This window comes from Rhincodon typus, chromosome 34 (genome assembly GCF_021869965.1).
Source record: "Rhincodon typus isolate 14 chromosome 34, sRhiTyp1.1, whole genome shotgun sequence".
NCBI lineage: Eukaryota > Metazoa > Chordata > Chondrichthyes > Orectolobiformes > Rhincodontidae > Rhincodon > Rhincodon typus.
The window spans coordinates 15,659,676-15,672,365 of record NC_063365.1 but is presented as its reverse complement, the minus strand read 5'-3'; positions in this window follow the sequence as shown (position 1 = coordinate 15,672,365).

Genomic DNA, 12,690 nt, shown 5'->3' with positions numbered 1-12,690 from the left:
AGGAGTGGGGGGGGGGAGTTGAAATGGTTCGCGACTGGGAGGTGCAGTTGTTTAGTGCAAACCGAGTGTAGATGTTCTGCAAAGCGGTCACCAAGCCTCCGCTTGGTTTCCCCGATTTAGAGGAGGCCACACCGGGAACAGCGGATGCAGTATACCACATTAGCAGATGTGCAGGTGAACATCTGCTTGATGTGGAAAGTCTTCTTGGGGCCTGGGATGGGGGTGAGGGGGGAGGTGTAGGGCAGGGGTGTAACACTTCCTGCGGTTGCAGGGAAAAGTGCCGGGTGAGGTGGGGCTGGACTGGAGTGTGGAGTGGACAAGGGAGTCACGGAGAGAGCGGTCCCTCCGGAAAGCAGATAAGGGTGGGGAGGGAAAAATATCTTTGGTGGTGGGGTCGGATTGCAGGTGGCGGAAGTGTCGGAGGGTGATGCGTTGGATCCGGAGGTTGGTGGGGTGGTACGTGAGGACGAGCGGGATTCTGTTTGGGTTCTTATTGCGGGGAGGGAGTGTGAGGGATGAGTTGCGGGAAATGCAGGAGACACGGTGGAGGGCGTTCTCGACCACTGAGGGGGGGAAGTTGCGGTCCTTGAAAAACGAGGACATCTGAGATATACGGGAGTGGAATGCCTCATCCTGGAAGCAGATGCGGCGGAGGCGAAGGAATTGGGAACAGGGGATGGCATTTTTGCAGGAGGGTGGGTGGGAGGAGGAGTATTCTAGGTAGCTGTGGGAGTCGGTGGGCTTGAAATGGATATCGATTTCTAGGTGGTTGCCGGAGATGGAGACAGAGAGGTCCAGGAAGGAGAGAGAGGTATTAGAGATGCTCCAGGTGAACTTAAGGTTGGGTGGAAGGTGTTGGTGAAGTGTTTGAACTGTTCGAGCTCCTCGTGGGAGCACGTCATCAGTGTACAGTCAGGGTACATCAGGGATACAGTCATCAATGTAACAGAGGAAGAGGTGGGGTTTAGGGCCAGTGTAGGTACGGAAGACGGATTGTTCCACGTAACCAACAAAGAGGCAGGCATAGCTTAGGCCCATGCGGATACCCAAGGCCACCCCCTTTGTCTGTAGGAAGTGGGAGGAATTGAAAGAGAAGTTGTTGAGGGTGAGAACAAGTTCGGCTAAGCAGATGAGGGTGTCAGTGGGGAGGACTGGTCGGGCCTGCGGGACAGGAAGAAGCGGAGGGCCTTTAGGCCATCTGTATGGGGAATGCAGGTGTATAGGGACTGGACGTCCATGGTAAAGATGAGGTGTTGGGGATCGGGGAATTGGAAGTTCTGGAGGAGGTGGAGGGTGTGAGTGGTGTCACAGACGTAGGTAGGGAGTTCCTGGACTAAGGGGGAGAAAATGGAGCCGAGGATATACACTCAATGAGTGCCCTCTTCATTTGCTATTTCTGGAATATATTTATAACTGCAATTATGGTATATACATACAAGAATATGAAAGTAGAACTGATAATTTAATAATTTTAATGTACGATTTGACAAAGTTACATCAAATTACATTGCAAGAGTACAAAACAGATTCTATAATATCATTGCTGTTCCGTTCAAACCGCTTATACATGAGTAATAGAGGGATGAGGAAGAGCACACAGGATGATGAATTTAAAGCTTTAGGCAGGACAAGAAGTTCATAGTTCACCAATTGCACTGGTTTCCATTATAATGAAAAAAGTTGAAAGGCTGCAGTTAATGGAGAGGTTAGATCTGGTGTGAGAAAGACTTCAGAGAACCAGCCTTTGTGTATCCTGGATACTAAAAGAGAGTCTTGAAAATATGTATCCAAATGGATGTACCCATGCAAATTATTATAAATAATTAAGCTGTGGATGATGTTACTCCAAATTTATTAATATTACATATTGTGCTATCTAAACACGGTATAGTTTCTAACGCTTCAATTCCAACATTTAATCCTCACCTAGATCACGAAAATAGATAATTTGGTCATTAATTTAGTTGATCTTTTGATGACCTGGCTATGCAAAATAGGCTGCTTCATATTCCATTGTACACTGGGAGGTAGGTTAGCTCAGTTGGCTGGACAGCAGGTTTACAATGCACAGTGACACCAGAGTGATGTTCAGTTCCCTCACCAGCTGAGGTTACTATGAAGGACTGTCCCCCTCAACCTTGCCTGGGTTTCGGTGACCTTCAAGCTAAGCCACCATGAGTCATCTCTCTCTAATGAAAGAGCAGCCCTGTGGTCTGTAAGATGACTTTACCTTTTGTAATACCAGTGCCTATTATTTAGAAGTACCCCAGTGTTGTGAGATGCTTTGGGATGTCCACAGTTAGTGAAAGACTCTGTAGGAATGCAAGTTCTTCTTCAATCCATTCCTGCCACAGTTCAATATCAGTTCCATACTTGGATTTTATTCCTGAAATATAGAAAATGATTAAAGCTGCAAACACATTGCCAGACCCAATCGGTAAACACAATGTATATGGGGTCCATCTGTTATTGACTGCAGGGAAAATGTTGCATCATGAAATGAGAAGATTGGTAATTCCCCTCATGGTGGGTCCTGCCTTGGAAAAACAGTAACTGTATCTCAGGAGTACCTCTGATTGCTTTTAATTAAGAGAACAATTGCTAAGATAGACTTTTCATTCACAAGGTTCTCATAAAAGTGTTGGCAGAATCCTCGGAACACATTAGCTGCATAATAGATTGGCTTTGAAAATAGTGCAGAGAAATCAAAACCAACATTAGGACTTGGAAGAGAAAATTCTCTGTTGTACATTGTCAATTGATCAGAATACTGTCTCTGCTAAATATTTTGGACTCACTCACTCATTCACTGACTCCAAATGCATATCAGAAAAATAACAAGTAAGCAGGTCACTTAACATGATTTCCTGTTTCTCTTAGTAATGTTACCTCATCAAAAACATGTCAGTGCTATAACCCTTAGAGACACAAATGGCAGCTGTGGTGTACAGAGATGAAAGGGCTGTGAGTCTCATTCGTGCTGCTTAAAAGCTTGAGTGGCAGAATCTGAAATAAGAATCACCCCTGAGTCTCCAGCTTCTGTACTCAACAGGAGGAGGAGTATGTGTGTGCGCGCATGTGTATGTGTGTAGAGAGTGGGAGATGGGGGGATGGAATGTAGATGGGATTGAGGGTCTGCACGCACCAGCCTTTGAACTGAATTATCTGGACTGAGGCCAGATTACTCATACTCCTGATGAATATTGTATATGAATTATCATAAAGCAGCTTAACTGAGTTTGTGACTAACCCCTCTGATATCTCCTTCAGTTCAGTATCCATTCATTTCGCTCAAGCATTGGAAATATTTTTATAAAATGCACAATGTTGATGATAGTCTGAATTGAGAGGATGAAATCACAGATTGCTTTATTTGTTATAAGATAACAAGGTGTGGAGCTGGATGAACACAGCAGGCCAAGCAGCATCATAGGAGCAGGAAGGCTGACGTTTTGGACCTAGACCCTTCTTCAGAAATGGGGGAGGGGAAGGGGGTTCTGAAATAAATAGGGAGAGAGGGGGAGGCGGATAGAAGATGGATAGAGGAGAAGATAGGTGGAGAGGAAACAGACAGGTCAAAGAGGTGGGGATGGAGCCAGTAAAGGTGAGTGTAGGTGGGGAGGTAGGGAGGAGATAGGTCAGTCCAGGGAGGATGGACAGGTCAAGGGGGCAGGATGAGGTTAGTAGGTAGGAGATGGGGGTGCGGCTTGAGGTGGGAGGAGGGGATAGGTGGGAGGAAGAACAGGTTAGGGAGGCGGGGACAAGCTGGGCTGGTTTTGGGATGTGGTAGGGGGAGGGGAGATTTTGAAGCTTGTGAGGTCCACATTGATACCATTGGGCTGCAGGGTTCCCAAGCGGAATATGAGTTGCTGTTCCTGCAACCTTCAGGTGGCATCGTTGTGGCACTGCAGGAGGCCCAGGATGGACATGTCGTCTGAGGAATGGGAGGAGGAGTTGAAATGGTTCGCAACTGGGAGGTGCAGTTGTTTATTGCGAACCGAGTGTAGGTGTTCTGCAAAGCGGTCCCCAAGCCTCCGCTTGGTTTCCCCGATGTAGAGGAGGCCACAACGGGTACAGCAGATACAGTATACCACATTAGCAGATGTGCAGGTGAACATCTGCTTGATGTGAAAAGTCTTCTTGGGGCCTGGGATGGGGGTGAGGGGGGAGGTGTGGGTGCAGGCGTAGCACTTCCTGCAGTTGCAGGGAAAAGTGCCGGGTGTGGTGGAGCTGGAGGGGAATGTGGAGCAGACAAGGGAGTCACGGAGAGAGTGGTCCCTCCGGAAAGCAGATAAGGGTGGGGAGGGAAAAATATCTTTGGTGGTGGGGTCAGATTGCAGATGGTGGAAGTGTCGGAAGATGATGCATTGGATCCGGAGGTTGGTGGGGTGGTACGTGAGGACGAGGGGGATTCTTTTTTGGTTGTTATTGCGGGGAGGGGGTGTGAGGGATGAGTTGCGGGAAATGCGGGAGACGCGGTGGAGGGCGTTCTCGACCACTGAAGGGGGGGACGTTGCGGTCCTTGAAAAACGAGGACATCTGAGATGTACGGGAGTGGAATGCCTCATCCTGGGAGCAGATGCGGCGGACACGAAGGAATTGGGAATAGGGGATGGCATTTTTGCAGAAGATGGGTGGGAGGAGGTGTATTCTACGAAGCTGTGCTTTATTTGTTATTTGAATGTCAGCTATTGAGTCTTGTCACTTAAAAAGTAAACACATAATTCAACCTAGAACCAGCAGCAATCTTCCAGTGGCGGACAGTCTGCTTATTTTGTACAATTGGATTGATTACATGAGTTACAGAAGGCTTTTTGTTTAATTTGTTCCGCTGCAGTGATCAACAATATTTTCTACCCCCACTCCCTCTGTTATCCAATTGTTTGCTAGGCCATTTCAAATGGTATTAAGTGTCAATTATGCAGCATGGGATTAAATTTACCATAGACCAGATAATTGGGACTGCAGTCTCTTTCCAGAATAAAATTTGTTGGATCGATTGTATTTCAATCATAATCAAGCAGTTTCGAACTATCACTTTCTGCCAGCTCCCAAATTATTAGATTCAGACTCACAAGCTGTGATGACATGGTTTAAATTCACAATTTCAGAGTTGCAAGGTCAGTTCTGTAGCTATTGTATAATAGTGCTCCTCATCGTACTGCCTGTTATCATGAACTGGTCACTGACAATCAGATGAATTGACATTCTCAGATATAGTGTTGCCACAATGAATCCAATATTGTAGTGTACAAGGATTGGATTACAGCCCTTATGGTATGCATATGGACTGGGTGAGAGCTTGCCGTTAAAATTAATCTTGTTTTCCTGAACAATGTTCAGAGCTAAGCACCAGTCATATTGAACAGGCACTGCAAAGTGTTTTCTCCATGCTGAGCCAACAAAACATATGCCTTTGTTCTTGTTCCACTGCATGGTTAGTATCCAAGTGAGGAGTGTCAACATTACTGGCCAAGCTCACACCTGCAATTTGCAGATTGAACAACAGTTAATGAGCGCTCACAGTTTCTAGCTAGAAGAGCCTTACTCATGAGCTGTCCATCATGCTCACAGCCTTTCCTGTCACAGCCAGTGCCCCTGTGGAATTCTTCACTGCTTGACTGCCTCATGACTGACAATCCCCTGAAGGAAATTTAAGCTTTCAAGTCTGCACTACACAGACATAATAAGAATGTAAGAGCTGCTTTGAATTTATTTCACCAGCTTTTCAAATAATAGCAGTTTTTAATGTTTTACATTTCCTATATTGAAATGGTAATAACTGGCACTCTGTATCTGTCTATGATTTTTACAACACTGTTGCATCTACTGCATGTTTCATTCGTCATAGGTCAGCTATTACATTTTGGTACAGATAGAAAACAATCTTTAAAAAGAGGAAGTTAGCTTGTCATTTAATTCTGGATTTTTTTACCCAAAATCTGAAACTTGCAAGCAAATTTCAATCTGCGTAGTTGCTCTACCAAGTTTAAACTTCCATTGATTTTCCAGAAGATTAACTAGAGTTTATGGCCGTGAGAGGATAATTTCACAATAGAAAATAAATTGTTCATTACAAATAGATTGTTCCTTTAGTCAGAACAAATGTACATGTTGCCAACTGTTGATTGATTACAGTTCAGAAATGTATTTGTATTTGACTTGTACTGTCCCATGTATTGAATGTTTTTGCAACTTCAGAATCATGCCCAGCAAGAGTTTTCACAGGAAATGGATAAGGAAAAGAATTGCAAAGAAAGTTGCAAATCAACATCCTCAGATCCTAAAGGTAAGGTCACCATTGTCTCAGAAGACCATAGCGCTGCTCGCTTATTCGAGAAATGACTGGTTTAACCAGAGGGTCGCCACACTTCAGGCAAGGGGAGATGTTGAGAAGGAGAGTCCTTCATGGTAACCTCAGCTGGTGCAGGAATTGAACCCATGCTGTCCAACCAAAAGGCGGCAAAGGCGAATACCTCGTGATATTATCACTGGAATGTTAATCCAGAGACTCGGTAATGGTCTGGGTACCCAGGTTCGAATCCCAACACGGCAGATGGTGGAATTTGAATTCAATTAAAAAAAAAAAATCTGAAATTAGGAGTCTGATGATGACCATGAATCCATTGCCAATTGTCAGAAAACCCATCTGTCTCACTAATGCCCTTTAGGGAAGGAAACTGCCATCCTTACCTGGTCTGGCCTACATGTGAGTCCAGACCAGCAACAATGGGGTTTACTCTCAGCTGCCCTCCGGGCAATAAGGGATGAGCAATAAATGTTGGCCCAACCAGCAATGCCCACACTCAATGAACGAATTTTTAAAAAAAGGGTTGATTGATTTGCAGTTTGTTCTTCAGCTGCTTATCCAATGGGTCCATGCAGGGCAAAGAAAAATTATGGGGAATCCAGCTGCACCCTACAACTGAGCAATGCAAACCAAATCAAGGACACCAGAAACAAACCCCAACCTCAGAAGTGACCTCCTTGAAAGAGGCAACATTCCAGATGATCCCGAGACACGGATCTATAAGTTTACATGCAGCGTGAACAACAGTCATGTCATGAACTACAAGGCGACACAATAATGACGACTGATGAACCTAGACTGTCTGAAAAGAAACTTACTCACGAAATGGGAAAATGAATTACTGTTAACAACTGTAAAGTACAAAGAGCTTATATATCACCAAATTACATTAATAAGTAAAAAGGGGGAATTTGAATGAGATAACAAAGCACAATTGGAAGATCGATTTCCTTTGTAAACTCAAGGCTTTTTTTCTAAATCAGCAACAAAATGTAAGGCCTGCACTGAAGCATCATTTTACATTTGCCATCTTCCCGGCAAAGCACAAGAAATCCTTCTCAGGTGGCAAAGTAAGTAAAAAGGTAATGACTAGTTGTTGGCACTTTATTGAAAAATCTTAAGAACGAAGAAAATCAATGGCGATCCACAGCATGTCACTGTGTGCTTCCACAGTAGCAAGATGAGCAAAATCTTTGTCTGAAGACGCCTTTCAACAACTACTGCATGACCTGAAGGACTATGAATGCTTCTCAATGCAGTTCGATGAATCCATTGACTCAGACGAATTGAGTCTGTGTGCATGGTTTTCCAGAACATAGTAAATAAAGAGGACCTTCTCACTCTTCTTCCCTTTAAAAAAGGAACATCAGATGAAAATATCTACAACAAATTCAAAAAGGTATGCACTTGAAGAAAACATTCCAATCAGGAAATTGGTTTCCATCACAACTGGTGGTGCATCAGTGGGCTTTGTCGCATTTTGCAAAAATGTTTTCCCCTCTTTCGTCAAGTACCACTTTATACTTCATCAGCAAGCATTAGCAAATAATGTTATGGACTTTTCTCACATCATGGAAGTATTGTGAAGATTGTAAACTCAATTTAGCAAGAGCCCTTCAGCCTTAGTTGTTTAAATTCTTACTCAACCAACTTGATGCTGCCTATCGTGAACATCAGGCTGATGTGAGGGCTAAAGTCAAGTCAAGGGCAGATCTTGCAAAGTTTTTTAGATCTGAAGACTGAAATCCTTACTTTTCTTAAATCAAAGAAAAAAAGTTTGCAGTTAGCTGTCGAAACAATGGGTGGTTGCTCAACTTTGGATTCCTTATCGACATAATGTCAAAACTGAATGAGCTGGACTGTGAACTGCAGGAAATGACAGAGACTTCACACAATTGATCAGCCTGTGAATACATTCAAATTGAAAATGGATCTGCGGTCCTCGCAATTAAAAAATAGAATGCTGCAATATTTCCTGAGTCTGGAGAAAATACTGGAAAAAAAAACTCAGATGAAAAAGAAAAATGGCTTCACCCACAGAAACTTATGTGCAAACCTGAGGAAGTAGCAGAGAAATTCAACAGGTGATTTCAGGAATTAGATGTAATGGTACGAATCATCATGTTTGTCTCAAAATCCATTCCTTTAAGTAGATATTCATGGGTTGGTGACCAAATTCCATCAGGTATTTGATTTACAAAGCAGTGGAGTCAATATGGAGATAATTACCTTGCAAAGTCATACTGAGGTGGAAGTTAGATCAAAGGACAGGAATTCTTAGGACTTAGAATAATACTCATTCCTATCATCCAGTTAATGTGAAAGCTTACTTTGACACCACATACCTCTGTGAGACAGTGCTCCCCCATTTAAAGATAAGCAAGTCCAAGTATCATACACATTCCCCCATCACACAAACTTGGAGCTTAGGGAACAAAGTGAATAGCTATATAAATCTAAAACCATTTAAATATATCAGAAAAAACAAACTGCTTCTTTCATATTTTCTTTAGAGTAGATCCTGGATTGCACTTAAATCAAAAAGTGGTCTTGTGCTTAAAAAGGCTGGAGACAACTGATGTAGGATATGAATATTCACTTCATGTTTCGAATTACAGTTTGATGTCTCTTAATAGAAGACACACAAACAGTATAATGTAGGATTTATGCACCAATTAAGAATGCTTTCCTCCTATCTCTCTAGGTTGCAACATTTAATTCTATTATAATTGTGTATTTGAATTTGACATGACATATCAGGAAATTACTACTCTGAAAGGATCCTGATGCTATAGATTGTGCACTGAGCACAAAGAGAAGAAATTTAGTCAGTTACAGTTTATATGTGCAAGCTTCATTGAAAGCGCTTAAACTTTTTTTCTCCGTAAGTGCATGACATGATGACTTTAATTGCATTGAAACACATCATTGCACTAGTGACATGTGACAACATAACAATAGAAATTAGGTACTTTTTTTTGCCTATCATTTTTGAAACACAAAATATCTTTACATTTCTTTTAATGAGCTTAGAGGCAGAGCTGGGGTTTTTACTTTTCTGTTAAATGGCTATTCTCTATTCCCAGATCATCTAAAATGCAAAAAATGGCTCATGGCTTTTTTGCTGTATTACAGATCATCTTCTTAAGCGTTTCTCATTTTTTTCCCCCAACAATGAAATACAATGAGTTGCCAGATTTCTTTATCACTAAGACTGGGGCTATCCTGTCAGCTATCTCTGCCACTTCCTTCCCATTCTCTAGTCCACTTTCTTCTGAGGTTTCTCAATGACCCGCTGCCAAACTACTTTCCCTCATATTTATGCTGTCTTGCAGCTTCTCTTCAGCATGAGAAGCATATCTGTTCCCTCAACCTTATTCCCTCAAAACAACTTACTATCCAACTTTTTCTCCTGCTGTCCTTGTAGGTGATATTTTTAACACCTCTCTCTCTTATCACACTGTTTTCCTCCAAGTAGGCACTGGGAAGACTGATGCCAGTGTCTTCCATCTCCACTCTGAATTTTGTTCCTTGGATATCGCTAAGCTCTATCCATGCTCATTCGATGCTGAATTCTCATCCAACATGCCTTCAGCTGCCAGGATCCCAAGTCCTGAAATCTTCTGCTTAATTCTCTTTGACTCGTCCTTTAAAATATTCCTTTTAACCTACTTCTTTATTCAAGCTTTTGGCCATCTCCCTAACATTGCTAAGTGTGGCTCAGTCTCTAATTTTGCTTTGTAATACTTAGGTAAAAGATTTTTAATACTTTAAAGGGCTTTCTACATTCAATTTGTTGTTGTAGTAGTAGTAGTAGTACAGCAGAATGTATGAGGTTAGAATTTACAAATCCTGACTTAGTATATTCAATAGGGATATAGGTTCCTCTATTATGTCACTGAAGCCAACTTCTTTGACCAAGTAGTTGCTCTAATATCTCCTTCTTCAAAGTGTTTTGGTTTGATCATCCTCCAGTGAAGTATGTTGGGAAGTTTCACTGCATTAAATGCGCTATATAAATGCAAGTTGTTTTTGATTCTCATTTTGCATGATCATTGGCAACATAATTCAAAATGGTTAACAATTTAATGGAAAAATCAATTTAATGAAATGTATTAATCCCAATTACAAAGACAATGTTGGACTCTCAAATGAATACATTTTTTATTAGTGATTTTAGTTGTTTGAATTGCTTGGCAGAATCTAAGAACCCCAGTAACCTAATGGACAATAATACCTCACCTTCTGTTGAACAAGAGTATGATTTCACACATGTGCTTTGAAATATGTATTTTGTTTTGATTTTTGTTGAAGTATATCCAATTGCTATTATAGTTACAGCCAAATTTAATTGAACTCCAAATATTTTAATACACCTATCAGCAATGCGTCAAAGTTTTAATGAAACTGGTGCGTACTATATACTGTGCAACCTGCTAAATCTTGAGATGATAAGTTATTTAATTATAATGCCAACATTAGTTATCCTGACCTTAAGGTAATTCATCAGTGTTTGAGAAGCTGCAAATGGTTGAATATAATAGACTCAAATCATTTTATCCATCATAGCTTATCAGGTTGACTATAATAATGCTTCAGAAAACAAGAAATAATCTATTATTTCAGAACATTGAACCTCTAAATATCAAAGAAATTAAATGTTATATTTTAAAAGGGTGCATAAATGTCAATGCCACACATGTATTATGAATACATTTAAATTCGTGACTGTATTCTCCTCAGTTTTCCAATGTGTTTAATAGAACTCAGTTTTGACCCCACATTGTTAATAGTCATGTGTCTATTATAAGACATGGATTAATAAGATACAAGATGTTGTTGGTGAAATAACAGACTGGTGCAATGCAAAGATAGACCAATGCTACAGAGTGGACTTTCAACTTAGAACCCAGGGTACAACTGCTTTTATTAATATTGAAATCTATTTATTTCCATTGAGGTCGTCAGAAATATATATCAAACCCCTCTAGAATGTGGAACCAGTTGATAACATCAGGATTATAACGGGCTGAATCTTATTCTTTTACGGGTAACTACGCATTACATCAGGTTTTTTGAGGGATTCTCACCGAAGGCCTACAAGATTTCTCATATCTTCCCAAATGTGCCTCATTAACTAACTACCCCATCCCAATGGCATCTCTCACAGAACATTCAGTTCTAACCCCATTTTATCTAAGATAGACACAGATTGATGATTTAAAACTGGCAGCCCGTCAAATTGCAGTTTACAAAAAAAAAATATAAACAGGAGATTGGTTTGAAAGTGTGACATGATCTTGGGATTTCCCCCGACTAGATTGCAGACTCACCACACTCCAGAAGTATCAAATTCACAAGTGCTTGAGATCAAATGACATTGACTTCCTATTATTAAGTTTACGACAGAACAAGCCTTCTACGGGTTGATAATGGAGACCTTATGCTTTGTAACTCAAGTACTAATTTAACATAACTGGTCTAACATCATTCCATAGATCTCACCAAACCTATCTCTTTCAGTTTGTAACTCTAAGCCTAATAGGAGCACTCCAGCTGTTATTCAGTGAATAAGAACTACTCTTGCCAGAGACTGAAGGAATCAGCTGTTTAACAATATTACTTTCCTTATATCTACTACTTTTCCTATCCCATTGTCTGGTGATAAGGTCACTCAAAATACTCTCGGGATGAAGTTTACGGTCCTTTACCAGCAGATCAAGTACATTTGGAACAGTTCACTAGAGATAAAACTGGAAACAAAAAAAAACTTACTCAATTAGATGAATGGCCTTTTGTTGTTCCATACTTTTTTTTGCAATAATTGGATCATTGGAATAAATTACTGATGGATATTATTTAAAAATGACAGAAATATAAGTCCAAGTTTTATTGGCCCAAATCATTCGTTTATTCCCCTCCAGCAGGCTCACTAACTTAAGACATCAAGATTAAATTACATCTGACTCTCCAGATGAAAAAAAATTCTTGATTCTAAAATCCGCCACAATAATTAGTTTTTATGGGATTTGATAGGAATTAAAACCATCAACTACAGCAATAGAAATAGATGGTACAGTCTCAAGGAAAAAAATACATACTGGAGATTCCATTTACATATTTTCATGACTAATTGAAAATTTAATCAAGATTTTTCATTATTTCCAATGAAATGGCTTTCAGCAATATCCCAAAGTAAGAGCAAAGTGGCTTAACATGCTGAGATACAACAACTGATCTTCAGTTTTACTGAAAAAGACTTATTTTGTTGGAGTTTTTTAATCTTGCCTTCGGAGAGTCATAGAGCTGCACAGCATGGAAACAGGCTCGTCAGTCCAACTCAGTCATGTCAACCACATATCTTAAGTGAATCTAGTCCC